Source organism: Podarcis vaucheri (assembly GCF_965113315.1).
Source record: "Podarcis vaucheri genome assembly, chromosome: 12".
Taxonomy (NCBI): domain Eukaryota; kingdom Metazoa; phylum Chordata; class Lepidosauria; order Squamata; family Lacertidae; genus Podarcis; species Podarcis vaucheri.
In genome coordinates, this window is record NC_138750.1 from 32344865 (window position 1) to 32372529 (window position 27665).

General features: G+C 42.5%; 1 protein-coding gene and 1 long non-coding RNA gene across 2 annotated transcripts in view; one reads left to right on the forward strand and one right to left on the reverse strand.

Annotated features, from left to right (window-relative positions):
* Positions 1-27657, reverse strand: LOC309515832. The gene is made up of 3 exons (XR_014212688.1): positions 27132-27657; positions 26869-26924; positions 1-303 (listed from the first exon to the last, which is right to left on the reverse strand). It is a non-coding gene; the product is annotated as an uncharacterized lncRNA (long non-coding RNA).
* DGKB (diacylglycerol kinase beta) overlaps positions 1-27665 on the forward strand; it is a 303881-nt gene that overhangs the window by 17716 nt on the left and 258500 nt on the right. The window contains exon 3 of the mRNA XM_082193914.1: positions 25946-26295. The gene's annotated coding sequence lies outside the window, so the exon portion shown is untranslated. The remainder of the gene's footprint in view (positions 1-25945; positions 26296-27665) is intronic.

Sequence of the window (27665 nt, forward strand, 5' to 3'; positions counted from 1 at the left end):
AATCTCTAGACTTCCCACCTTCTCCTCTGTGGGTCCTATTATAAACATTTTCAACTGCGTATTATTTCATCATCCAAGTTTTATGTCTCACCATTTGTCCATAGTAATTTCTATGTTACAAGTGTTATTGCAATCCTGCTAATGTGTTCATCTGCTTACAGTGCTCTATCAAGTAAATTGTAAGTTTTTCCCATTCTTTATTAAAGTTATGGTCCTCTTGGTTCCTGAGCTTTCCAGATAGTTTTGCCAATTTGGCATTGTCCAACAGCTTGGTTTGCCATTCTTCTCTGGTAGGGATTCTTTCTATCAAGGAAACAAAGACAAATAATTTAATCAGTTTTTTGAAACATAAAAGCTAACCCTTCTGCTGTGATTGTCAAAGCAATGCTATGAATATTTATTCATAAGTAAGAGCATAAGATATGCCTACTTGATCATTGAGTTCCACAGCCTGTTTTCATAGTGGCCACTCAAATGCCTTTAGGAAATTGACAAGCAGGGCTTGAGTACAACAGCACTCTCCCCTCCTGTGATGGCCTGGGACTCTGGGTCAGATTCGGAGCCAGTGGAGTTTCAGTCCGCACCGGATCCTTTGCCTCAGGCGGCAGCTGAACCTAGACTGGGGCCTGATTCTGAAGAGCCCCAGTCTGCACAGGTTCCCCTGCAACAAGCACCAGCTGGGCCAAGTCAGGGGCCTGAGCCTGCCCTGGCTCCAGATGTGGGGATTACCTCATTGCCTTCAGCTGGGCTATCACTTACAGCTGCTCCACTACCAGTTGGGTCAGGAGAGGCTGAGGCGGCCTCTGGGTCTAGTAACCCATCGACATCTCCCGAGCTGCAGAGACTGAGGTCTGAGAGAAGGAGAGACCTGAGACAGGTTTCTCTCCCAACCCTATCTGGGGATTGAACCTCAGAGCTTCTGCATGGAAAGTGGAGGCTCTACCACTGAGCTGCAGTCCTTCCCCTTTTCAAACCAGCATTTCCAGGGCCTGCACAGGACATTTTTCTGTCTGATGCAGAACAGAAAATGACTCTCCCAAGGCAAAATGCATGATATCCAAGGTTGGCCAGGTTGTTGTGTTCTTGAGACAGAAAATCCCACCGACGCTTTTATTCAGGGAGTAAAAATCACAACAAGAGTAAATTAAATAATTCACTATGTGCTGCCCTTTCACGACACCCAAATTTGTCTGCCTGAGGCAGCTGTCTCACTCTGCCTAATGGTGAAGCTGGTCCTGAGTGTTTCCTATCTAGTGATGTCACATTGATGCACATTACTTCCATTCAACTGTCAATATCTTCATTCTCCAAGAAATTTTGTGCCCACCACCTTCTAGTAATATGAAAGAGGCCAAATCCCAAGAGGAGAATTGTAATGAGATCATATTTGGGGGTGGGAAATTAGAAATGGCAAACAGTAATGTCTGTACTCAGGATCACGAATGTTCAAAGGAACAAGAAACACACTCATTAAATCAGTTTGCAGTTGTCTCTTTCAAATTCCTTCCAGTTTCCATGTTCCACTGTATGACTGCAAAGGTTTCACTACTGAGATAGGCAAAATTTATGTTTAAATGCCCTGAATCATTAAGGAAGTTAAGATGACATTAGGAAAGGTATACCCACAACACCCCACCCCCAGCAAGCACATTTAAACATTATATTTAAGCAACACTACAGAGGTGATTAGACCTGGCCTGCAGCATGTTAATTAGTTGCCATAAAATGAAAACAAGCAAATAAGAACTATGAGCTAGGGACTAGTTGGCATTTTGTATCTCTCTCTCTCCACCCAACTCTACCATTGAACTCCCCAGATGCCCCTAAAACTCCGAGCTGCTTAAAGAGAAAGTGAACCTGATGAATGCAGACAATTTCTCACAAGTTTCTCCTTCCGTAGCATTCATAGCAAATGTCTGCACTTTCTAAAGGCTTAAATGAGCTTTTAAAAGAGAGGTATACAGTGATGGCGATATTGTAGAGTTTGAAAAGTTTAGAAAAGGGAAACCCAAATGATCAAAGGGATGGAGCAATTCCCCTTTGATGAAAGGTTGCAGTATTTGGGGCTTTTTAGTTTGGAGGAAAGGCAAGCAGGGGACAAGATGGGATACGTTTATGTAAAATTATGTATGGCATGGGGAAAGGAGATACAGAAAAGTTTTCCTCCTCCTTTGAAACATAGACCAAATATTGGAGGTTTCAGAACAGACAAAGCAAAGCACTTCTTCACACAGCATTGTTAAAATATGGAATTTGCGAGAGACTTCCGGTCGGTGCCAGCGCTTAATGGCGGTCCTACCTCCGAGCTCCGGAGAAGGACTGCTCCGCAAGTTCGGGTCTTACCCGCTACGGCGAGCGGGGGACCCCTAAAATCTCAGGCGCTGAAGCCTGAGAACAAGGAGATTCGGTGGGCACCTTTGCGCCCCCCGGTACTGCGAAAGAGCCTTTTTAAAGGCTACGGAGCGGCATCGGGAGTGAGCGCGGTGCTGAGAGTCGTTACCCAGCCTGCGGAGTGAAGCCGCGTCGCCATAAGCGGAGAGCGCCGATTCCTTCCTGAAAGAAAATTTGGACTGAATTCCCGTGAGTAGGAGCTGAAAACAATTGGGACCCTTTAAATTCTGAAAATCGGGCTAAAAGCGGGGAAGTTAAATCAAGGAAGTCTGCCTCCCCCCGACTGCATGAAAGTGAAAGCAACGGAACTCTAAATCTGCATCCGTTGAAACTTGCTTTTTATATAACTAAACCGGACATTCAGACCTCAGATCTCCCCTCTAGCTAGCAGGGCAGAGGGGAGGTGAAAGAGACTTTAGTAACTGCACGATCTATTCAAAGTAAAAATCCTCTGCTGTCTCAGTTATTAAAAGTATGAAACGGTCTGCCTTTTAGGACAATAGGACACTGAACTGACTTCCTCCTGTAAAAGTGATACTGCGATACAAAGTTTATACAGTGCCTGGCTACAGTACATTACAAGATGAAACAGTATATATTGGGAAACTGTGGCAATTTGTAGCTACAAGCCTCCAGCTATATTTGCTTTAACTGTGTTAAAAAACTTTTCTTTCTACATCTTTGGATATTCTCCTTTGTCTTTGTACTTGGACATCTTATTTTTGGCCATTTTGATTTGCTCCCTCTAGAGGGTAAAGTAAAATTTGGCACAGCTTGGGACAGTGGAATTTTCCAACGGGGAATAGCTCCCGTGGGAAACGACCTTGACATGAGTGGCTCACAAGAAGAGATAGTTACAAGAGCCAAGACCAAGCAACAACAACAACAACAGCTGCAGCAACAGACAAAGAAAAGAGGCTCAATTTCAGGCGTAGCTACTGGATCTGCAGGAACAACAGGACAAGAAAAAGGGACGGCTGTCTCTATGGATGCCGTGACAGAAGCCCTGCTTAAAATAAACCAATCTTTGGAGTCTCTGACAAAACAGACTTCAGAAAATACACAAAAATTAACAGAAATATCAGTAAGACTAAACCAGAACACAGAATCAATAAATAAATTGGTGGAGGAAAATGCTACCACGCGTAAAATTGCTGAAGATGCTAAAGCTACTGCTGGAGAGACACAAGAGAAATTAGAGCCGATCGCTAAGAAGGTTTATGAGCACGACGCAACTTTGGCCTTGTGGGAGTTACAGAGAAAAGAGAGAAATTTGAAATTAAGATTGATTCCAGAGAATGAAAGAGACAATCTCGCGGAATATCTGACACGGGAGTTTGTTGACTGCTGGGATCTTGAAGAAGACGAATTCAAAATTACAACAGCTTTTAGACTGGGCAAAAAGCAGGACAGAAAGACCCCGAGAGATTGCCTGATTACATTTAGATCCAAGGACGAAAGAGACAAAATATTAGGACTACACTTTGAAAAGGCCTTGCAAATTGGAAATTCAGCTATACAGATTTTTAAAGATATTCCAAAATATATTCTGGATTTAAGAAACTTCTACAAGGATTTGGCTCTTCTGCTGAAGAAAAACTCCATCCGCTTCAGGTGGGAATTTCCACAAGGACTGTCATTTGACTACAGGGGAAAGAAGGTGAAGATAAAGACTATTCAAGACAAAGACAAATTCTTGGCAAGAAATCAGGAGGACCTGCAGAAGGGGACAGTGGACGTACTTGCAGAACAGAGGAGAGTACTAGACATTCTGAATCTCTCGTTTGGACAAAAACCACCACCATCAGAAGAAGACCAACAACTTGGAGCTGTTGGAGGAGTTTCAGAAAAATAATAAGATGGCTCTGCAATTCCTTAGTTGGAATTGTAATGGACTTAATGGGCCTTTGAAGAGAAGACAAGTGTTCCATATTTTGAACAGAGAACAACTGGACTTGATATGTCTACAAGAAACTCACATAACTAGAGCCCATAGGAGACTACTTACAAATAAAAGACTAGGACAAGAATTTATTGCATCAGATAAAGTTAAGAAAAGAGGAGTTGTAATATATGTGAAAGAGAAATGGGCTCCAAAAATGATATTTAAAGATGAACAAGGGAGATATCTGGCAGTGGAGATACAAGTACAAGGAGAAAAATTTTTAGTTGTTGGAATCTACGCACCAAATGAAGGTAAATCTGACTTCTTTAAGAGACTCCATGAAACCCTGATGGACTATTTGGATTACAATATGATAATCATGGGAGACATGAATGGTGTGGTCTCCACTAACATGGACAAGGCACAAAGACTAACAGTTAGCAAGGAAGGGAGACTTCCTAAGACTTTTTTCGAAATGACGGAAAACATGGACTTGATAGATATATGGAGAACAAGGAACCCTCTGGAGAGAGAGGGAACCTTTTTCTCTCAAGCAATGATGACCTGGACCAGAATCGATCAAATTTGGATTACTAGTGGTATGGCTCCAAAGGTTAAGAAGGTGGAAATCTGCCCAAAAACTTGCTCCGACCATAATGCCGTGAGGATGGAGATGAAACTTACAACAACTGGTCAATTCAGATGGAGAATGAATGACACCCTCTTTCGAGATAAGGAGATCCTTATGAAGGCCCAAAAAACCCTAAAAGACTACTTTGAAATAAATTTGAGGGCCGACGTGGAAAAAAGAGTGATCTGGGACGCAAGTAAAGCGGTGATGAGAGGCTTTTTGATTCAACAAAATTCAATAAAGAGAAAAAAACAAAATGAGAAAAAAGAAAAGATTTTGGAAAAGATAAAGGAAGGAGAGAAAAAATTAAGAACAAAACCAAAGTCCCAGGAGATTTTAAGAGAGATTAAGTTATATCAAACACAATATATGGAATTGATGAACCAAGAGATTGAATGGAAGATAAAACAAATGAAACAAAAGACATTTGAATCAGCAAATAAATGTGGCAAACTTCTGGCATGGCAATTGAAGAAAAGGCAGAAATTAAATACGGTTACAAGCCTAGAAGTGGATGGAAAGAATATATCTAAACCTAATGAAATTAGAAACTGTTTTTTGAGTTATTTTAAAAAGCTATATACTCAAGGCCCGCAAAATGAAGAAGATATAGATAAATTCCTTGATAAATATGGATTACAAAAAATCTCTCATCAAAGTAAGATGGATCTGAACCAGAGAATAACAGAACAAGAGATAGAGGCTGCCATTCAGAACATGCAACTGGGCAAATCTCCAGGACCAGATGGACTGACTTCCAGATATTACAAATCGTTGAAGGAATGGTTGATTCAACCACTAAAAGAAGTTTGCAATGAGATCCTTGAGGGAAAGAAGGCACCTGAATCGTGGAAAGAAGCATATATTTCACTCATACCAAAGACAGAGACTGAAAAGACTCAACTGAAGAACTACCGCCCAATATCACTACTTAATGTGGATTATAAAATTTTTGCAGATATTTTGGCAAAAAGATTTAAAAGAGTGTTGATGGAAAGGATTCATAAGAACCAAGCAGGCTTTCTCCCCAAAAGACACCTGGCAGACAATGTAAGGAATGTAATAGACATTTTGGAAAAGCTAGAGGTGAATATAAACACTAAAGCAGTACTGATTTTTGTGGACGCGGAGAAAGCCTTTGACAATATTTCTTGGAGCTTTATGATAAAGAACCTTCATGGGATGGGGGTAGGCCAAGGTTTTGAGAATGGTATGGCTGCAATATATTCTGAACAAAAGGCTAAATTGATTGTAAACAACGTAGTAACTGAGGAACTTAAGATAGAAAAAGGAACACGACAGGGGTGCCCAATTTCCCCATTACTTTTTATTTCAGTTCTGGAGGTGTTGCTGAATATGATAAGGAATGACCAGCAGGTTAAAGGAGTGCAGGTCGGAGCTAAACATTACAAGTTAAGAGCGTTTGCAGATGACTTAGTACTGACTTTACAAGAGCCAATCACTAGTACGAAAAAGGTTTTAGAAATAATACAACAGTTTGGCCAGGTAGCTGGATTTAAGTTGAATAAACAAAAAACCAAAGTTTTAGGAAAAAACTTAACAGACATAGAAAAGGAGAAATTCCAAGAAGAGACAGGGCTGACAGTGGTTAAGAAGGTGAAATACCTAGGGGTTTATTTGACATCTAAAAATGTGAATTTGTATAAGGACAATTATGAAAAATGTTGGTCAGAAATCAAAAAAGATCTAGAAATATGGTCAAATTTGAAATTGTCAATGTTAGGCCGAATTGCGGTGATTAAAATGAATGTATTGCCTAGAATGCTATTTTTGTTTCAGACCTTGCAGATTCTTGACAAGATGGAATGTTTCAAGAGGTGGCAGAAAGATATTTCGAAATTTGTCTGGCAGGGCAAAAAGCCCAGAATTAAATTCAAAATATTGACAGATGCAAAAGAAAGAGGGGGTTTTGCCCTGCCGGACTTAAAATTGTACTATGAGGCAGCAGCTTTTTGCTGGCTGAAAGAATGGATGCTCCTCGAGAATACGGACATTTTGGATCTGGAGGGTTTTAACAATGCTTTTGGTTGGCATGCATATCTATGGTATGACAAAGTTAATAGTACCTTTAAAAATCATATTGTTAGAAAAGCACTATATAATGTTTGGATAAGATATAAAGATCTGTTGGAAAACAAAACCCCTAGATGGGTGTCACCAGTGGAGGCTAAAGCAGTGAAGAAACTCAATATGGAGGTCGGATGGCCGAAGTATTGGGAAATTTTGGAACAGGATGGAGATAAGCTTAAACTACAAAGCCATGAGAAATTGAAACATAAAGTACAAAATTGGTTTCAATATCGCCAAATAATGGAGTTTTTTAAACAGGATAGGAAAATTGGCTTCCAGGTGGAAAAATCAAAACTAGAAACTGAGTTATTAGAACCCAATACTAAGAATTTATCTAGAATGTATAACTTGTTGCTGAAATGGAGTACACAGGACGAAACAGTCAAATCGGCTATGATTAAGTGGGCACAGGATGTTGGGCACAATATCATGTCAGCTGACTGGGAATGGTTATGGAACACTGGTATTAAATTCACGGCATGTAATGCCTTAAAGGAAAATATTATGAAAATGGTTTACAGGTGGTACATGACTCCAGTCAAGCTGGCAAAAATTTATCATTTGCCCGATAATAAATGTTGGAAATGTAGAGAGACTGAAGGCACCTTCTACCACCTCTGGTGGACGTGCCCGAAGATTAAGGCTTTCTGGGAAATGATCTATAATGAAATGAAAAAGGTACTTAAATGTACTTTTCCTAAAAAGCCAGAGGCCTTTCTCTTGGGCATTGTCGGCCAATTGGTGTTAAAAAGGGATAGAACTTTTTTTATGTATGCTACAACAGCAGCAAGAATACTCATCGCGAAGTATTGGAAGACACAAGATCTACCCACTCTGGAAGAATGGCAGATGAAAGTGATGGACTATATGACATTGGCTGAGATGACAGGCAGAATCCGTGACCAACGAAAGGAGACGGTGGAAGAAGAATGGAGAAAATTTAAAAGCTATCTTAAGGACTATTATAAACTTAATGAATGTTAAAGTGTTGTGGTTTTTAGAAACAAAGGGATACAGTGATATAAGGTCAGAATATAGAGAGGACTAAGATGACAGAGGTTGGAAGTAACAATTGGGAGTTGCTAAAAATTATGGACATCGGGATGCAGAAAGGGGGGGTAAGGGGAAGTCCAAGAAAAGAGGTTTATGAAAATATGTTATGAAACTATACGTGTATGTTTGTCTTTTTAAGTGTTTGTTTGTTATTTAAAAATTTTGTAAAACCAATAAAAATTTTATAAAAAAATAAAATAAAATATGGAATTTGCTCTCACAGGAGACAGTGAAGACTACCAGCTTGGATGGTTTTAGAAGAGACTTAGACAAATTCTTGAAGGATAAGGCTATTAATGGGCACAAGCCATGATAGCTATACAGTGGTACCTCAGGTTAAGAACTTGATTCATTCTGGAGGTCCCTTCATAACCTAAAACTGTTCTTAACCTGAGGTACTACTTTAGCTAATGGGGCCTCCCGCTGTCGCTGTGCCGCTGCCATGCGATTTCTGTTCTCATTATGAAGCAAAGTTATTAACCTGAGGTACTATTTCTGGGTTAGCAGAGTCTGTAACCTGAAGTGTCTGTAACCCGAGGTACCAGTGTGGTGTAGAGCCAGCGTGGTGTAGTGGTTAAGAGTGGTAGACTCGTAATCTGGTGAACCGGGTTCGCGTCTCCGCTCCCCCACATGCAGCTGCTGGGTGACTTTGCACCAGTCACACTTCTTTGAAGTCTTTCAGCTCCACTCACCTCACAGAGGGTTTGTTGTGGGGGAGGAAGGGAAAGGAGAATGTTAGCCGCTTTGAGACTCCTTCAGGTAGTGATAAAGCGGGATATCAAATCCAAACTCTTCTTCTTCTTCTACCACTGTATTCTGCCTTCAAGGTTGGAGGTTGTTTCTGAATACCAGTTGTTGGAGACTGCAGGGTGGAGTAGTGCTCTTGTGCTTCTTGTGGGCTTCCAGTGGCCATCTGGCTGGCCACTGTGAGAATAGAATGCTAGACTGGATAGGCCATTTTTTATGTTCTTGAATGGAATAGGAACATGCACACACAAGTAGGCTCTTCCAAGTTGGTGTGATCTTCCAGTGGTCTTGCCATTGCAGTAGACCATGGCATGGATGCAGGTAGCAGAAGCAGCATTGTAGCAGGAGAGGAGAAATGGGCAGTGACAAGGATGGGCAACAAATGGTTGTTTGAAAGTTGTTTAACTTTAGATTTCTGAATATAACCCTGATTGGCATAATTAACAAGTTTCTCCTTCACCGTAACCATATGTTGTTACTTCAGTGTCTATTTCTGTAGCTAAGTGGCCTCTTGATTTGCAAGCAATTCTTGATTGCTTACTTCCTTTCTTGTACCTGTCTATAAGTGAACATAAAATAAATAGTTAACAACATCCTAGGTGGCATAACATTTTTGCTTCCTAAGGAATGATAAATAGATAGATGGGCCATGCACACAGCTGCTAATGCCCCAATCCATTTTGTGCTGCATATGCCAGACATAGTAAACGTATTCTATGGGCCAGTACCCTCATGAGACAATCCCTTGTGGGCTTTAAGATTCAAGTGCATAGATGAAGCATCTATGCTTGCATAGGCTTGCTCAATATGAGAAGCAGCTCTGCTTTGCCAAAAGGCTGCTGCCATCTGTGGCGATCACACAGGGTCCCCAGATGTTTAATGGTCTATTGATCCCTGTGCAACCACTGTGCTCGCTTCCCCGCTGCCACCAACCCATTACTCTCGGGTAAGACACTGAGTCCAGACAGTTGTTAAAATTGAACCAAATAAACAAGTTTATTTTATAAGCAATAACAAGTTTATGGTTTCTCAGATAATATTCCAGTCAGTTTCTTAACTTTAGTTTCTTTACCGGCCTATACCTTCCTAATACCTTCTGACTGATTATATCAACTCTTTGACTGACTCCTCTTAACAGATTCTCTCACTCTCTCACATCAGACTAGCCCAACCCACAGACTTATCCTCTCCTTCTCTTCTCTAACTTCAGACTGACTTCCTAACCACCCTAACTCTAACTCCTCCCCTTGGGTTCCCATTGGTTAGTCATTTTAAAATTAGTTAACCCTTTCCTTATGACCCCAGTATATTGTCACACACCTAAGAGGGCAAACGCCACACCATCTTACAGAGATGCCTTTTGTTATGTATGTATGTGGCTGCTACGCACTACCTCGTCAAAGACGCAATATAACAGTGTTTGTGAGGTGTGCCTATAAAAGCTATTTTGAAATTCCCCTGGGCGACCAAGACAAGAAATGAGCTCCACATATTGTTTGTTACAATTGTAAGGAAATGCTTAGAGACTGGGAAAAAGGAAAACGGAAGAGTATACCTTTTGGGGTTCCCATGGTTTGGCAAGAACCCAAGGATCACAAAAGTGACTGCTATTTTTGTTTCCTAGTGGTATCTACAATTGTTATTCAGGTACTTGGTAAAGCCTTTCTGTTGTCCAAGCAATATGTTAACTATTTTGAGATCCAGATGATCCAGTTATGTTCCTCACCATGTTCACTTCCGTCATCTTCAGAAGAGACAAACCCCTTAAAAACTGGAATTGGGAGTTCCTCAGAGTACGGGATAAGTCTAATTGCTGAAGTAATAGTGGGATAGGTGACAGAATGCCGGTTTTTCTTGCCGATACCCTTTGTATTGACCAGACAAAAAAAGTATACCAAAAGGCATCAGGCTTGTTTACACATTTTTGTCTGCTTGAAGAAGCCATGGTCCAATCTGAAAAATACAAATATTTAGGTTACAAAACTGTAAAAATAAAGAAAAAATAAGTTTGCAAAACAATAATTACCATGTGGTTAGGGTAGACCAACGTGTCAGTGTCCACTTATCCCCGGTGTAAATATGACATAACGGCAAAAGTCGGAAATTGAAAGATAACTATAGCATGTACACGAAAATCAATTTCAGATTTGAAATCAGCATTGAAAGAACATATAAGAACAGTTGAAAAATCTCATGCAAAAGAAAATGAAAAATTGTTCCCCAGTATACCGTGTATCCCAAGGGAATACATTTTTTTTGCATACTTCCAACTGTACATAGATATACATGTCATTTTCAATGCTATGCATGTCATGTTCAGTGCTATAGAAGCCACTTACATTTATACTCATATTGTACTACTTTGGCTATGTGTTTAATAAAATATTGAATTCTTGCATTGTGAAAAACAAAGATTATGGTGAAAAGTGAAAAACAGGAATTGCAGAAAAAAGACCCTAGAGCTTTCAGAACAAAACCAACTTCAGATATGAAATCAGCATGTTGAAATTAGGTTAGAACAACTGCAGGTGTCAATGCAAGAAAATTTTTGTTCCTCAGTGTTCTCATACCTACAATGCTGTCTGCATGGCCTAATGAAGACCACAGTTTCCACCTCTATCACTGCTGGTAGCACTGCTAGATAAGTGTCAGAGGGAAAGGATGTGAACTTTCTCTGGTCTGAGCCCAAACTTCTAAGAGGTTTGAATTCAGCTCATAATTATCCTAGATATTCTGAGCTAGAAAAGTTTTACTTTCCAGTTTTTTTCAAAGAAGTATCTCTGCAAAAATCTGTTAACATCTCCACAGGGTAAACAGTAGCATCTCCTTGTTTGACAGGGTCAAATCTCTTCACCGCAGATTAATAGGAAAACATTATTCCCTAATAGGTTTGCTCTTTGCACATGCCATGCAATTTCTGCTCTTTTGAAAATTCATTGTCTGCTGTATTGTCCAGGCATAGTCTAGTAAATGGATTCATTCCCACAAAAGCTGCAATAAGTGATTTAGTAAATGGATTCATATCCACAAAATACCATTTGTGCAACATAAGAGTTATGGCAGCTGTGATGTAAAATATCTCAACTGTATTTTATGGAGTTGTAAGTTGCTTTGAACATTTTTTTATTTTTGGGGTAGATAGTCATGATTAAATTCTAATAATATAATAATTAGTAAGAATAATGGCACAAGATATTTGATGCTCAGGATGACATCTATAAAACTAAACCAGGAATGATAACCTTTGGTATTGCCTGATTATCTAAAGAAGGAAGGAATTTAAACCAGTCTGGGATACAATCAGTGGTGCAATATTCACCTCAGAAGTTGTCAGAGGAGGTAGGTAAAAAAGGTAAATGAGTGACCAGTGAGTGGAGTGAGAGAAGACCAGTGAGTGGGAACTTGAGAAAGTTTAAAGGATATGAACACATACTTTTAATCAGCCAGTTGTGTGGCTCCCTATTCATCCCAGCCAAGGTCACTGTGACCATTAGAAGACATGGAGGATGGTACTTATTCCTACCGTATTGGCCCAAATATAAGCCACACCTTTCCCCCCCTCCAAATTCTAACTTGAAAAGTTAAGGTGTGGCTTATATTCGCAACCTTATGATATCCCTGCTGAAACAGCCCAGGATGCCACCATGAGGTCCGTCCCCCCGCCGCTCCCAAACCTCCCCTGAACCGTCAGAACGAAGGGGGAGGCCGCCGGCAAAGCAGCATGGTGAGCCCCCCCCCGGAGTGCAGCCCAGGAGCACGGGGCAACGGTACGCAGCCCACCTGCTGCTTCCAAGCCTTTAACTCTTGCTGGAGCCCTAGCAAGCGGGGGTGGCGGGTAGTTGACGGCAGCGGCTGGTGCCAATGCTTCATGCTGTGGGCTTCTGCTGTCATGGGGGGGGCATCCAGTGCTGGGAGCGGCGGGCAGTGGGATGGTAAGTGCCAGTGGGGGCTGCTGTTGCAATCCCCTGCTGCCTGCCCAGCCAGCCCCCACCATCCCTGTTAGGGAGAGGGGGGTGCCTGCCCAACATGGGGTGGGGCAGCTGGCAGCACGTTGCGGGTGCCCAGGCAGTCTGCTGCCACCCTCTGCAAACCTCCCCCCTGCTGCACTGTGTAGGTTCTCTAGGGCCGCAATATTTTTCTCGGACCATGTGGTTGCTGCCAATTTGAAGGAAGCATCTTAGATTTGGGTATTGTCTCTCCCCCCCTTGAATTTTAAAGGTGCAGCCTATATTTGGGCCAATACGGTACAGTGGTACCTCGGGTTACATACACTTCGGGTTACAGACTCCGCTAACCCAGAAATAGTGCTTCAGGTTTAGAACTTTGCTTCAGGATAAGAACAGAAATCGTGCTCCGGCGGCGTGGCGGCAGTAGGAGGCCCCATTAGCTAAAGTGGTGCTTCAGGTTAAGAACAGTTTCAGGTTAAGAACGGACCTCCAGAACGAATTAAGTACTTAACCCGAGGTACCACTGAATAATGAATTTCCTTGCCATATCCTGATTGGTACCCATAGGATGTAGAGCCAACACAAGGGGACCAGAGGGCTTTTCTAGCCATCACTCCTCATACTTAGGCTTAGGCTATATCCTTCATGCATTATAGGGATGGGGCAGAAATTCAATTCAGTCCACATTTAACTGCCTACCTAATTCTCACTTTCCAAAAACAATATGCATACTGAAACACAGCTGTCCCTCAACAGTCACACTTCTCTGAATTTTGCAATGCAGTTCTTTAATCAAATAATGTGCACAGAAAGCCACACACTAGGTGTGTGTAAGAATGTGTATATTCCTGAAAAATAACAGACAAAAGTGCATTTAGGGAAATTGCTTTACAAAAATGTGTATGGTCGGCAAAGTCACATACAAATATGTTTATATTAGGAGAAATTCACATTAAAATTATTACAAATATTCATGAGCATTTTTTAAAATGAAGATGGAAATGTGGAAAACTGGATTTAATGCTGGGAAAATGAGAAACTGAAATTGACAGATTTGTCCCACCAGTCTTGAATGCAATTCTGGCTAATGTGTTTTCCCCTTTCTCCTGCAGCTCTTCCAGTTACTGCTGTCATAGCCATTTTAAAATCATATGCACTGTAACTACCATAGGTCAATTGTACTGAAGCTGAACTTTCAGCTAGTGATGGGGAGGCTCCTGAAATCACTAATTATCTTGTCCAAATGCAAATCTACCCATGTTCTAAGACCAAAGACATTTTGCTGACTGAAGCAGATCCCAAACGCCTCACACCAGAGCCAACACTTTAAAGAATCTTGATGCCTCATTCAGACACACTGGCACCTGCTTTCATCTGTCTCTCCCTCATGGTGCCTTCTGAATCAGATTGCTTCACTCTGCCAAATGCCAACTTGTCAAGCTCAAAAGCAAAACGAATGGCACATTATTTCCCACAAAGGTCTTTTTTCGCTTGGAATGACGAATGAGATGTGTTTGCTTGTTTATTCACATATATATTTAAAAACTGAATACCATCAATTCATATGAAATATCAGGGAAGTGTGCCACAAGTACAATAACACATAAAACGCCACAAAGGCAATACAGAAATCATAATTAAGATGGCTGACTAATCAAGGAAATTTAAACAGTTGCCTAGGCCTGTTGGTATAAAAGGGTTTTCAAGAGAAGCCTGGTTCTGCACATGCACTGAACTCTTTAGCTCAAGTCTCATTTCAGTCAAAATGCTGAACTCCAAATGCTGCTCACACAGCTACAATTACCAGAGTGGTTTAAGGAACAATCCCTTTTCCCAGCAAACTATGGGAAGGGAATAGGCACCTTGTAACAACTTTCAGCACCCTTAACAAAGTACAGTTCCCAAATTCTCTGGGGGGAGCCATGCCTGTTTAAAGTGGTATCATAGTACTTTAAATCAGTGGTTTTCAGCCAGTATGCCGTGGCACCCTGGGGTGCCTTGAATTATGGTCAGGGGTGCCACAGGCACAGGGGTGCCTTCCTCTGATGCCCTCTCGCGTCTCTGCCTCCCAAAGGCTTATGCAGCTGTTTGTTGAAGCAGCCCTGGCTACAAGCTCCCCAGGCAAATGGTCCTCTAGGGCTGCTCCTAATATTATTATTATTATTATTAATACCCAGCCCTCCCTGGCCGGAGCCAGGCTCAGGGCGGCTAACACCAATAAAATCACAGTAAAAACATAATTGGGGGGGCAATTTAAAATACAGGTTAAAATGCAATTTAAAATGCTGCCTCATCTTAAAGTAGCCGATAAATCAAGACCATAAGGGTAGGGAAACAAAGGGTCAGACTGAGTCCAAACCAAAGGTCAGGTGGAACAGCTCTGTCTTGCAGGCCCTGTGGAAAGATGTCAAGTCCCGCAGGGCCCTAGTCTCTTGTGACAGAGCGTTCCACCAAGTCAGGACCAGTACTGAAAAGGCTCTGGCCCTAGTTGAGACCAATCTAACCACCTTGCGACCTGGGACCTCCAAAGTGTTGTCATTTGTGGACCTTAAGGTTCTCCGCAGGGCATACCAGGAGAGGCGGTCCCGTAGGTACGTGGGTCCTAGGCTGCACAGACAAGTGGGAGTCTGGGCCAGCCGGCGCTGTGCTGGCCTTCATTGTGCTTGCTTTGTAGAAGACCTGTCTAGGAGCTGAGAGCCCAGTGCTGATGGGGAGCCTTTCTTCCATATAGGCCCAGCAGTGCCTGCTGCCGCCACTGCTGCCTCCCAAGGTGAGTAAGGTGCTGGCTTCACATTCACCTTTGGCCAGTCTCTGTTGGGCCACTAAGGCTGGGGGCAGAGTCTTCTCAGACCCCTGTGGGGCAGGGCGAGGAGGCACCTCTCTTTGGGACAGAAGGAGCAGCCCAGAGACCAGGGGCAGCAGTAGGCAGTGTCTTCTGGGTAGACCAGAATTAGAGAGAATTGGGGGAACTGTTAGCAAGTTGAGAGCATCAATCACATTACAGCTTGGACTATGCTCACAGGTGGGAACTGCTGCAAATAAGGTGTGAAGAATGTGATTTCCTGGAACCTGACCTCCTCCAAAGTCACCAGCTTTAAACAGGGTGGGAAGCATTTTAGCAGGTCTTAAGGCAACTCTATCTTGATTTGGTCCCTTGACTTTGCTCTTTCATATTATATATTGCTCCTTAAAACACCCTTGGAGTAATTCTTAACCCAGAGGCTCTGTCATCTCTCATTTGTGAATATGGTTGTGCTGCCAGTCATTAAACTAATGATATCTTTAGGCATTTATTTAAGCTGGCAGGTAACAAACTGCACTTGCACACACAGTTAGCAGGTTTCAAAGAGCCATGCAAGGAATTTCTCCGCTTTGTCTTCCTCCTATGCTTCCCTCTATTCATTACAGACCCCTCCCTTCTGTCAAAAGAGACTCCTAGAAGATGGAGAATTTTTAAAATAATAATAATAATATTTGGCAGGGAATGGGGGCTGTGAAGCAATGTGACAACCTGCACATCCATCTGTTTGCTGTCTTGGATAAACAAATTTGGAGAGAGCAGGCAAAAGTATAATAGTTTCATCCACGTCCACAGCTCCCTGATTCTAGAGTTCTACATCATGCAGTAGTCTTGGCATCTTGAGGAGGCTTCCCCAGTGCAGACGGCCTTGAATTTGTGCGGGCCGATGAGGGTACGAGCTGGGGTTACTCTGCATGGCTTCTTTGTTTAGCCAAGCTTATTGTTGGCATCCTTCTGTTGCAAGAGACAATGAAGTGTGCCTCTGATGGTGAAGTCAAACTGCTGGAGAATCACAACGCCTGTTACAGTGGTGTACAGTGGTGCCCCGCAAGACGAATGCCTCGCAAGACGGAAAACCCGCTGGACAAAAGGGTTTTCCGTTTTGGCAGGTGCTTCGCAAAACGAATTTCCTATGGGCTTGCTTCGAAAGACGAAAATGTCTAGTGAGTACCTGCGGGGGTTTTTTTCCTCCCCCCCTTTTCCCCAAGTCTCTAAGCCGCTTATCAGCTGATCCGCTAAGCCACTTAACAGCTGATCCGCTAAGCCGCTTATCAGCTGATCCGCTAAGCCGCTAAACCGCTTATCAGCTGATCCGCTAAGCCCGCTAAGCCGCTAATAGCGCTAATCTGCTAAGCCGCTAATGGGCTTGCTTCGCAAGACGAAAAAACCGCAAGACGAAGAGACTCGCGGAACGGATTCTTTTCGTCTTGCGAGGCACCACTGTAACTCATAACTGCTGCCTCCCATGTTGCTTTTCCTGCATTAGCAGCAGCAAAATGACTTCTCTGGGGCGTTAACCCGGGCAATGTGTATGGGGGTCTTGGACAGCAAGACCCCCCTCTCAGCCATTCTGATGTGGTCCAAAGGAAAGCAGAGCAATGCATTTGGCACCAGCTTGGCTGCAGGAGTTGCTGGAAGGAGGCATCCAACCATCTTAGGATTTGTGTAGGGTTTACTCCTTAGCCTTTTCTTCTTCTGAAGTTGTCCCACAAGGCAGCAGGCATGAATTTAATCCCAAAGCCTTTCTGGTGAATGAGAAGGCAGCAGAGGTTTAGGATCAGAGTTTTCCTGCCCCTAGTTGAGCTAACCTCCCAGGTTGATGAGCCCCATTTGCCCCTCATTTCCCTCTACAGCATCTGTGATAACTGCCTTCTTGACTGTTGGACCTACTATTTTTCTCATCTGCTCAATTCACCAGAGCCTGTCTTTGCATACTGGGGACGTCCCTAACTCACTGAGGGTTTCAGCCCCACCTGGTTTAGCTGACCAGTTGAAGCTGTTTCCTGGGGTCTGGCTGCTGTCGGATGCTGACAGCTTCTAGGATCTGAGTGCAGAGTAGGGACCAAAGGTGGACCTACTACCCCAGAAGGAACACAACATGTCCCCTTCCAGAGGTGTTACTCCTCCGTTAACACCGTATACACCCTTTAGCCAATATGGGCATTTAAAAAGGAAAATTTGGTAAGATTTAAGTGTGTGTGTGTTTATAAGAGAAAGATAGATACATATATGAGACTTTTTTGAACCCACCAATCCCAAACTGCACACTCTAAAATTCAAATCATATATTGTATAGATTGATAAGCACATTTCAAATTCTTTGTGGTCACTTTTGTTCCCAAGGCTCTTGTCTCTTTTCCTCTGAAAATTCCTATAAATTAGTTTCCAATTTATATTAGGAAGCGCCCGGCATATTTTCTCAGCCGATGATCCTTTCAGTGGAGATTTCAATGCTATCAAACCCTCTAACATGTTTAATCATCTATGCCTGATTTGGTGGTACTGATAAAACACCCATTGCAAACCCTCCTTTTTATTCATGCACTGAAAAGCTCTGTCTTGTATTATTGGCAGTAGGAATCAGATCCTATAATTTAGTTTAGCTACAGATTTGTTAATACTTTTTTAAAAAAACTTTCTCTTAATCTCAGGTTGTAATAAAAACCTTAGTTAAATGCTAATTCAAATCCATATGACAATACTCTTCTGCCTAAAACCAATAAATCACCAAATCATGACACACTGCTTTATAAACATTACAAAAATCTATTACATTTTCACATCTTTCTTTTGCATTGTAAATATATTAAGGCTCAAAGTAGGTACTGTAAAATGCCTCTTTGTACTTAACATGCAAAATTAACAAAATTAATTTATCCTGGGAAGCAAGTGGGGTGATGGGTAAGAATACATGCATGGCAAGGAATTGTGCAGAAAGGATGACTCAGGGGAATAAGTGGAGTTGGCAGGGCTGGATTAACCAGTAAGCAAAATAAGCATGTGCTTAGGGCATCGAGGGAAGGAAGGAGGGCTCCACAGATAGCTGGAGGTACAGGTAGGACCAGGTAGCTGGAAATGAGAACAACCTCTGCCTAAGAGTCCCTGGAGAGTCCCTGGTCTGGATGGGCACTAAAGGACTAGATGGACAAACAGGAAAATAGAGAGCTTCCTTATACCAAGTCATTGGTCCATCTATCTTAGTGCTGCCCGTGCAGATCTGCAGCAGCTTTCTAGTGCTTCAGAGAAAGGATATTCCCTGACCTAACTGGATGTACTGGGGGATCAAACCTGGGGGTCTTCTGCACGCCTAGCAGCTGCTCTGCTACTGAGCTATGTGTCTTCTCTCTAGCCTGACTGGTATAAAGAATCTTCCTATTACTTTGTACTATTTTGGGATGTTGCACCGTGTGTTGTGGTGAAGTCTATGCAGCTATCGAACCAGCTTGATGTCATGGGATGTTTTTAAACATGCTGCCTTCGAGAGAAACCCTCTCTGCAACATCCATTCACAATTCTAGTTTCGGTGAAGGGTGCAAGGGGTGGCTTTATTGGAGAAAGAGCCTGTGTGCAGGTGGTCAAGAACAGAGATGGGAAGGGAACCTGTAGCCCTCAATATGTTGCCCACATGGGGTGAAGCTATCAAGCAATTGCTTCGCTACAAACTCAGCTCAGCACAGAGCCATTCAGCTGCCATACTGACTGAATCAGGTTGGTTGTGTGAAGCAGCTTTTACTTGCAGGCCTTTGTTTACCATACGTCTTTTAATTTTTTTAAAAAAATCTAATTTTGTTTGTAAATAGGCTTTTATGCTAATGGTCTAATGAGGAATCTGGTTAATTGCGAACTAAACCTCATATTATGTAGTCACTGGTATGTGTGATGTTGCAGCAATATCTAGAAATTAATTTATTTTAATTATTTTGTGTCCCAGCACAGAGACAAATGCATCTCAAGTAGTGATCAAGCAGAAGGGTGTTACCACATACACATACACATTCATTTTTATTTTTATTTTTGAATCTGAGACAACTTTTGGGTGTTTTTCATAGCACTGCATTTAATACAGAGACCACTGCATAGAATGAATCTTAGTTTCAAGGTCTGAATTAAAATGCACATTGAATTGAATTACTTTTGTATACTTCATGCAAGCACTTTCAGTTTGCAAGTACTAGCAAGCAGAACAACCATTGCGGAATGTATACAGAAATAATTCTATTACATATCTGAGTCACATCAGAATCAAGGAAGCTGGGGCTTCTTAATAACTGTTTTGAGTTATCTTGAATATTTTTGACAAATATAGGTTGGATCAAAGAGTGGTTGATGAAACAGTAGCATTGTTTGGATCCCTATAAAAAGAGATTCTTCTTTTATGCCTTAGATCAATTTAAGCAGCTCTTTTCAGACTATTTGGATGTCTTAAGATCTTTTATTCAGTAGTTGTGTGTTACAGATGGTATGACTGCATAATCTGGCAAAAGTACTTTGGCTCCAGTTGAGCACCTGGGCACATAAACCTAAGTTTAGTTTTGATGGCATATAGGAATGAGTAATTGCATACAAGCTTAGATATATGGATGCAATCCTGCTCTTTCCCAATGGAGCATCAGGTGTAGCAATTCCAAAGGTCATCTGCTCCATCTGTTGGTGCATCCAGAAATCCTTAATTTAATCCCGGTGAGAGGCAGGGATGTGCTGTGCATGACTATCTGCTGCCTCATAAGAAGCAACAAAGGTCTGAAAATGGAAGTTCTAATGAGCGGGATGAGGAAAGGGGAAAGGGGCCAGACTAGGCTGGTCTATGCCTCCCTCACCGTAAATGTAGAGGGACACTTCTCACAATTACAATTGCATCTGCCACTGACTGGGCAACAAAGGGACATATTGGGGAAGAGAGGACTCTACTTCCTCCTCCCATGCCTGTTGCATCTTCATTTCTCTCATGCACTGACATTCACTCCCTGCCCTCAGCAGAGAAGAAGCAGGACTTCAGCCTGTGAGAAGTGAGTTGATTTACAAATGTTGAATCTTGTAGTCAGAGACAGGCACTTAGCTTTGACCACATGACCTCGCTGAGTGCAAATGAAGCCACTCCTGAGCGAGGGCAGGCCTTTCTGCATTAGTCATAGAATCATAGAATCATAGAGTTGGAAGAGACCACAAGGGCCATCGAGTCCAACCCCCTGCCAAGTAGGAAACACCATCAGAGCACTCCTGACATATGGATGTCAAGCCTCTGCTTAAAGACCTCCAAAGCAGGAGACTCCACCACACTCCTTGGCAGCAAATTCCACTGTCGAACAGCTCTTACTGTCAGGAAGTTCTTCCTAATGTTTAGGTGGAATCTTCTTTCTTGTAGTTTGGATCCATTGCTCCGTGTCCGCTTCTCTGGAGCAGCAGAAAACAACCTTTCTCCCTCTTCTATGTGGCATCCTTTTATATATTTGAACATGGCTATCATATCACCCCTTAACCTCCTCTTCTCCAGGCTAAACATGCCCAGCTCCCTTAGCCGTTCCTCATAAGGCATCGTTTCCAGGCCTTTGACCATTTTGGTTGCCCTCCTCTGGACACGTTCCAGTTTGTCAGTGTCCTTCTTGAACTGTGGTGCCCAGAACTGGACACAGTACTCCAGGTGAGGTCTGACCAGAGCAGAATACAGTGGCACTATTACTTCCCTTGATCTAGATGCTATACTCCTATTGATGCAGCCCAGAATTGCATTGGCTTTTTTAGCTGCCGCGTCACACTGTTGGCTCATGTCAAGTTTGTGGTCAACCAAGACTCCTAGATCCTTTTCACATGTACTGCTCTCAAGCCAGGTGTCACCCATCTTGTATTTGTGCCTCTCATTTTTTTTGCCCAAGTGCAATACTTTACATTTCTCCCATGGATCATTCCAGCCAGTCGGCAAACATATTGTGAACGGGATGAAGTCATAATGCTACATCACCGAGTAAAAACAAAGCCAATGCAGGAAGCATTGTCCTCATTCTGAATAGGCAAATATTTTAAGTTCCTTTGAAGGAATCACTAAAAATTTGCTATAAAGGGGGTGTTTTCTGTCATTGCCAAAAAACAACAACATGTGCCCTCCATTTTGACTTAGATCTAGTTATAGTTCTGGAATGCCAAACATCTTTTTGTTTTGTGTTTTTTAAAAAACTGGCTGGGCATGTGTGCATGAATGAGGGCCACTAGAGTCATTTGCAGAAAATCAAATACACGACGCTGGTGATAAGGCCAAATAATTAGTTGTCATCCCACTAATGACAGTAATCTAGATTTCTGTAAGGAAATGTATCTGCAATAGGCACCGCTCATAGAGCTTACTATTGCACATCAAATGAAATTATCAGCCTCGCCTCTTTTCTACAGAAAATGTGTAAAAAAAACCTGCTAAAGGAGGGTGGGGGTGGAAATGCAATTCCCTTACCGCTGGTGATTTTCAATGCAAGCATCAATATGGAACTCTGGTCACCGTGCCTCTTTGATTTGCATTATGTTCAGTAAGGAGAAAAACAGCAGAAATACAAGGAAGATCCATACAGTGCTTTTTAATGCGGATATTTATAGAGATATGAATTTCCCCACATTTGAATGAAATAAAGAAAAGCTTGTAAATATTTCCTTGGGTTAGCAATAAACACTCTTCTTCTATTCCATAGAGCTTTTGTTCTTAAAATGAGGATTCCTCCCCCACACACAATTTGTTCTGCATCCATATGCAATAAGGGGAAGTCAGTTTGCATGTGAAACTGTTACTACACCCGTCTGTTGGTAGAGTACAAACACCACCTCCCCACGTCCCTAACATGAATCACATATTTATTCACCAACAACTTCTGAACAGATGCCAAACCAACATGTTTGTAGACTACAGTGATACACATGTAAAGCGAGATTTGGGAGCAGACAGTTAACAGGAGCTTTTTTCTTTATTTTTCTATTCAACTTCCTCTATGGCTATTTGTTTTATTTATTTATTATCTGAAATTGTAGGCCACACTTCATTAACTTATAGGCCTGGTTCACATGTCACTTTAAACCATAGTTAAGGTAAAGATAAAGGGTAAAGGGACTCCTGACCATTAGGTCCAGTCGTGACCGACTCTGGGGTTGCGGCGCTCATCTTGCTTTATTGGTCGAGGGAGCCGGCGTACAGCTTCCGGTTCATGTGGCTAGCATGACTAAGCCGCTTCTGGTGAACCAGAGCAGCACACAGAAATGCTGTTTACCTTCCCGCCGGAGCGGTACCTATTTATCTACTTGCACTTTGACGTGCTTTCAAACTGCTAAAACGTAGGGCTTATTCATACCTACATTTTGCCCAGCTCTTTCCAGGCACAGATCCACACTTAAAAGCTGTGTGTCTGAGCTTTTAGTTTCTTTGCTTTTTGCCCCTTAAAAAAAGCACTTGGTGCAAACACTGGAGCAAAAGGAAGTGCGGATAAGCCCTAAACTATGGTTTAAACTAAGCAGTGGTTTCAATGTGAGTGTGCCGTGTGCTGGTGCAAGCCATTGAAATCACAAATGCTTCTCTCTCCACCATTCCACTGCTGCCAGGAAGCAAGCCTAGATCTGGCTTAGGGTTACATCAAAATCCAAGATTGTGCTTTGTTCCTCTCCAAACCATGACCACTCTTGGCTTACCACTCATGGCTTGTTTGAGAGAAACAAACCAAGGGCACAGGATCAGATATAATGCTAAGCCAGGCCACAGTTTATTTTCAAGCAACACAACAGTAGCAGGAATAGAGATGAGTGAAGCTCCCACAGATTCAGATAAGTACAACAGCATGCATTTAAGCTTAGCTTAACAGTCGTTTAAGCAGATGTACTATTTTAAGAGCCTTGGATAGAAGATCACCAGGTTGATGGACTAAATGGAACGGATAGAAAGGACTGACAGAACCCGAGACCAGGAAGAAGAGACGGTGGATGAAGATTGGAAGAAAGTTTAAAAATTCATTTAGAGAAATATTGTAAAATTAATGAGTGTTAGATAAAATGTTGGAATGAAACTATTTGGCTTTAGTAGAAATGCTATAAGGAGTTATGTACAAATAAGTTTTTGAGTTTTAGGGCTTTTTATGGCAAGATAAGGTTAAAATAAATTAAGATAATTTAATGACAGAACATAGTGAAAGACGGAAAGGATTTGCTGAGATAATTAATAACTAGAATACAAAAAAGGGAGGTGTGAGGAGGTCGATGAAACAAGATAACGAAAGATAAAGTTTTGGGAATATTGGATTTGTTTTTAATTCTTTGTTTGCCTTTGATTTTGGATTTGATGTATTGTGTGTTTTGTTCTCTTTTTTCTTTTTATTGACTTGTATTGTTTAATTTCTTTTTTCTTTTTCTCTTTTTCTCTTTTTTCTCTGTAATTTTAAATTCTCAATAAATATCGGGGGTTTTTTAAAAAAAGCAAATGTACTATTGAGGCCATACTAATTCTAGTGTGTCTTCCAGAATATCAGAAAATAGATTGGTAGTGGTTCCAAGGAGAGCATCTCAAATACTCTTTGGTAAAACAACAACAATCCCTAAACTCTCAGTACTCTCAGTATTATGATAGAAATGTTCAAGTAAAGAAGCTGGGGGAAAGTAGGCTAGTATAGCCTTTATGCAGCCATTAGGAATGAAAAACTAGTTCTCATTCATTCCTCGTAATGCATAAAGGCAGACGAGCACTGACTAAATAAGTATTTGAGATGTCTTTGATAGAAAGCAGGAGCTGGGGGAAAATCTAGTTAGTCACGGTAAAGGCATAAAGACTCTGAGGAAAACAAAAAAGACAGTGGGAATAAAGAGCACTGGGGCAAGCTGGAAAAAGCCTGAGAGGAAACGTCAATGTATGGAGCAGGATTGAGAAGACAGGGTCAAGGGGTTGAGTAACCAATCCAGTTCATGTTTAGCTACCCTTGATTTACAATTAAATATACCATACAAAGCATACAACTATGGTTTTCCTTCCCAGTTCAGACATTTTGACCTCCCCCCCAACTGGCTGTGACATGCACTGTGATGTGGTAGAGCAGAGTTGGGGAACCTGTGGCCTTCCACATGTCATTGAATTTCATTCAGCTCACATCAGCCCTGGCCAATGTGGTCAGTGATAGATAAGGGATGATGAGACTTGCAGTCCAACAGACTGGTGGAAGGTCACAGGTTTCCTACCCTGTGGTAGCAGCGGCGTAGCGTGAGTTATCAGCACCCGGGGCAACGCAAGTAATTTGCGCCCCCTAACCCGGGGCAAGGCACGTAATTTGCGCCCCCCCAACCCCTAACATGCGAGTTGCCGCTGGCGCTGCTGCCCAAACGACGCCGCTTGCCCCGAGGAGGAGGGGGCAGAGAGGCGAGGAAAATGCAACGGCCCAGCAGCTGCAGCAGCGGCGGCGGAGGCGGGGCTGTGAGGAGGGGCTGCCTGGTGCGTCCTCCGCGGCGAGCGCTGAGAGCCGCTGCCTGCCAGGCGCCTTCAGCCGGGCGCCGCGAGACATGCGGCTCTGCTACAGCCTGCGCTGGAGGCTCTTCGGCGACTCCGGAGGCAGCGAGCGCGCCCCCCCAGATGTTGCGCCCGGTGCGGCTGGCACCCCTGGCACCCCCCACGCTACGCCACTGTGTGGTAGGGGATGTGGTGGCACAAAGTTGAGTTGTGATGACACCAATGTTTGGACAAAGGGGAAGCCATGGTTGCAAACTTAGCAGCTTACTCCTTGAGACCTTTCTTGGCAAGCTCAAACTGCAGTGAAACCAGTCCCTTTTGATTTAGAGAATCTTGTTCGAAGGATCACAACTTCAACACTTGGTGCTTTCAAGCGCATTTTGTAATGCAGAAAAAGATGACTAAAGAAAGGCTCCAACTCTCTTATATAAAGCTAAGATAATGCTAAAATAAATGAATGAATGAATAATCCATCTATGTTGAGGAACACATCACTATCAATGAATAAAAAGTCATCTTTCTTTTACCATACTGCATAGATCAGTGTACACACAAGAACATCTGATCAACCCTGCAGAAAGCAGTTGCTGCAATGTAAATGAAACGTCAAAACAATCTGAAAAACATCATTAATTAGATAGTGTTTGTAGATCTCTTTTGGATGAAACATTGTGAGCAAATACTGATTTGTATTCATTTGACCAATTTTCATTCCTGACCATAGATGAACACATAAACCACGGCATTTTCTGCTTCTGTTTACAGCTGAATTTCCCGACACCCCTATGTGTCATTAACTTTTTTTCCTCAGCCTGCTCCTCCAATGAGTTTTTTCTATCTATCCCAATATTTTGAATGAATAGCATATGTTTGGTCTAACACATCTGAAATTGTTCCTGTGGCAGATAACCAAGATGAGTTAAGACAGAAATATTTTCTTTCTGAACAGATAAATGGTGGAACTAGTTCATGGAACGTGACATATGACTAGTGATGGCAACAACATTTGAAAAAGACTAATCATTGCCAAGTTACAAGCTCATCTCTTGGTGTCACTCATGCCTAGCCTTGACCCCACTACCAGACACTGAGTCTTCACAGGAAAACCTGATAGCCTACAGACCAAGGACCCTGGAGAGCAAACAGGATCCCCTGGAACCAGTGCTGACGATTCTTTTGTGGGATCTTCCTGGGTGATACCCATTGAAGAAGGATTGTGGCTGTTGGAGGAGGAGACAGAGCCACCTCTCAGCTCTCAAGAATGCCAACACCAAAAGATCCAGGATGAAGAGTGATGAGGTAGTATGCAACTCAACAGTAGGGATGTAAGAAGGCATTGTTTTCCATTTTGCTCTTCATTTGTCTCATGCAGGACCGTTTCCATTCTGCTGCAGTTCATCTTCCTTAAAATTTTACATAATTTGTCTCAATGTCGTGGAATTATATAATTTACATAATTCATTGCATAAGTTATTTCAGTGGAAAGGAAACACAACACAAAGGGTGCGTGCAATCAATCATATATCATTTGCGAACTGAAAGCAACAAAAGCAGTGAATACTTATCATATTCACTGCATTGATTTCTATTCCAGACACTGGGGACCTGGGCACCCACAAAAAAAATTGTTGAAGATGCTTGGCACCCGCACCGTGGGGCCTCCGATGCAACTTATGGGGTTCCCAGGCGCTGCTGTGTAACATGTGACGTAAGGTGACATCATGATGTCACCTTACATTGCACACACCGCTGGGGACCCATAATTTGGGGCCCGAGTTGGCTCCCCTGATTATTCCAGACAGGGGATGTATAAGCAAACACCAGCAGTTTCCGCTCTTGTTTCAGTCAGAAGTCTCTGACAATGCTCCTCACCACCCGTGGAGGTCTCAGTGAGACTTGGGGTTCGCCACGAGAACAAGCAATAATACCTGAAACAAATTTAGCACCAGCAGCTGTGACTAGGATGTGGTATAGGAGGCCATAATATAGGTCCCCGACTTCTTGAATCTGAACCTAGCTCCTCTATTTAGATTCTTTTTGGCATTGACCTTGGATGGTTGCTTGTCCTTGCCTTGGGATTATGTTCTGGACTTGGACTGATGCCCTGTGCTTGACTTGGGTTGTTTTAAACACACCTGTGCCTTCATCCCAGCTCTCATTGGTGAGTGTTTTGGGTAGGAGGCTCAAACCACCCTGGACTGGAATTCTAGTCCCTGATGGTAGGTAATGGAATATGACACCTGAGCCACTTCTGAGCTGATCCAAACTCCAATGAAATTAAGGCCCCCTCAGGAAAAGCTTGCGTATGTCATAATCTCACCACAACAATTATATTCTCTTGTAGCTGTGGCAACAGGAAGGTCTCAGCTGCATATATAAGCCTTGTAGGCAGAAATGCTGCATTTTAAAATGTTTAAGCCTGGGGGATTCATAGAATCCTAGAGTTCGAAGGGACCCTGTGGATCATCTAGTAGTCCAACGCCCTGCAATGCAGGAATATGCAGCTGTCCCACACGGGGATTGAACCTGCAACCTTGGTGTTATCAGCACAGCGCTCTAACCAACAGAGCTATCCAGGTGCAAATATGCAATGTTTTCCATGTGAAACAAGAGTAAAATCTGCATAAATTAGCAACTTATTTCTGGACTGGAATATGGCTGGCACCCCT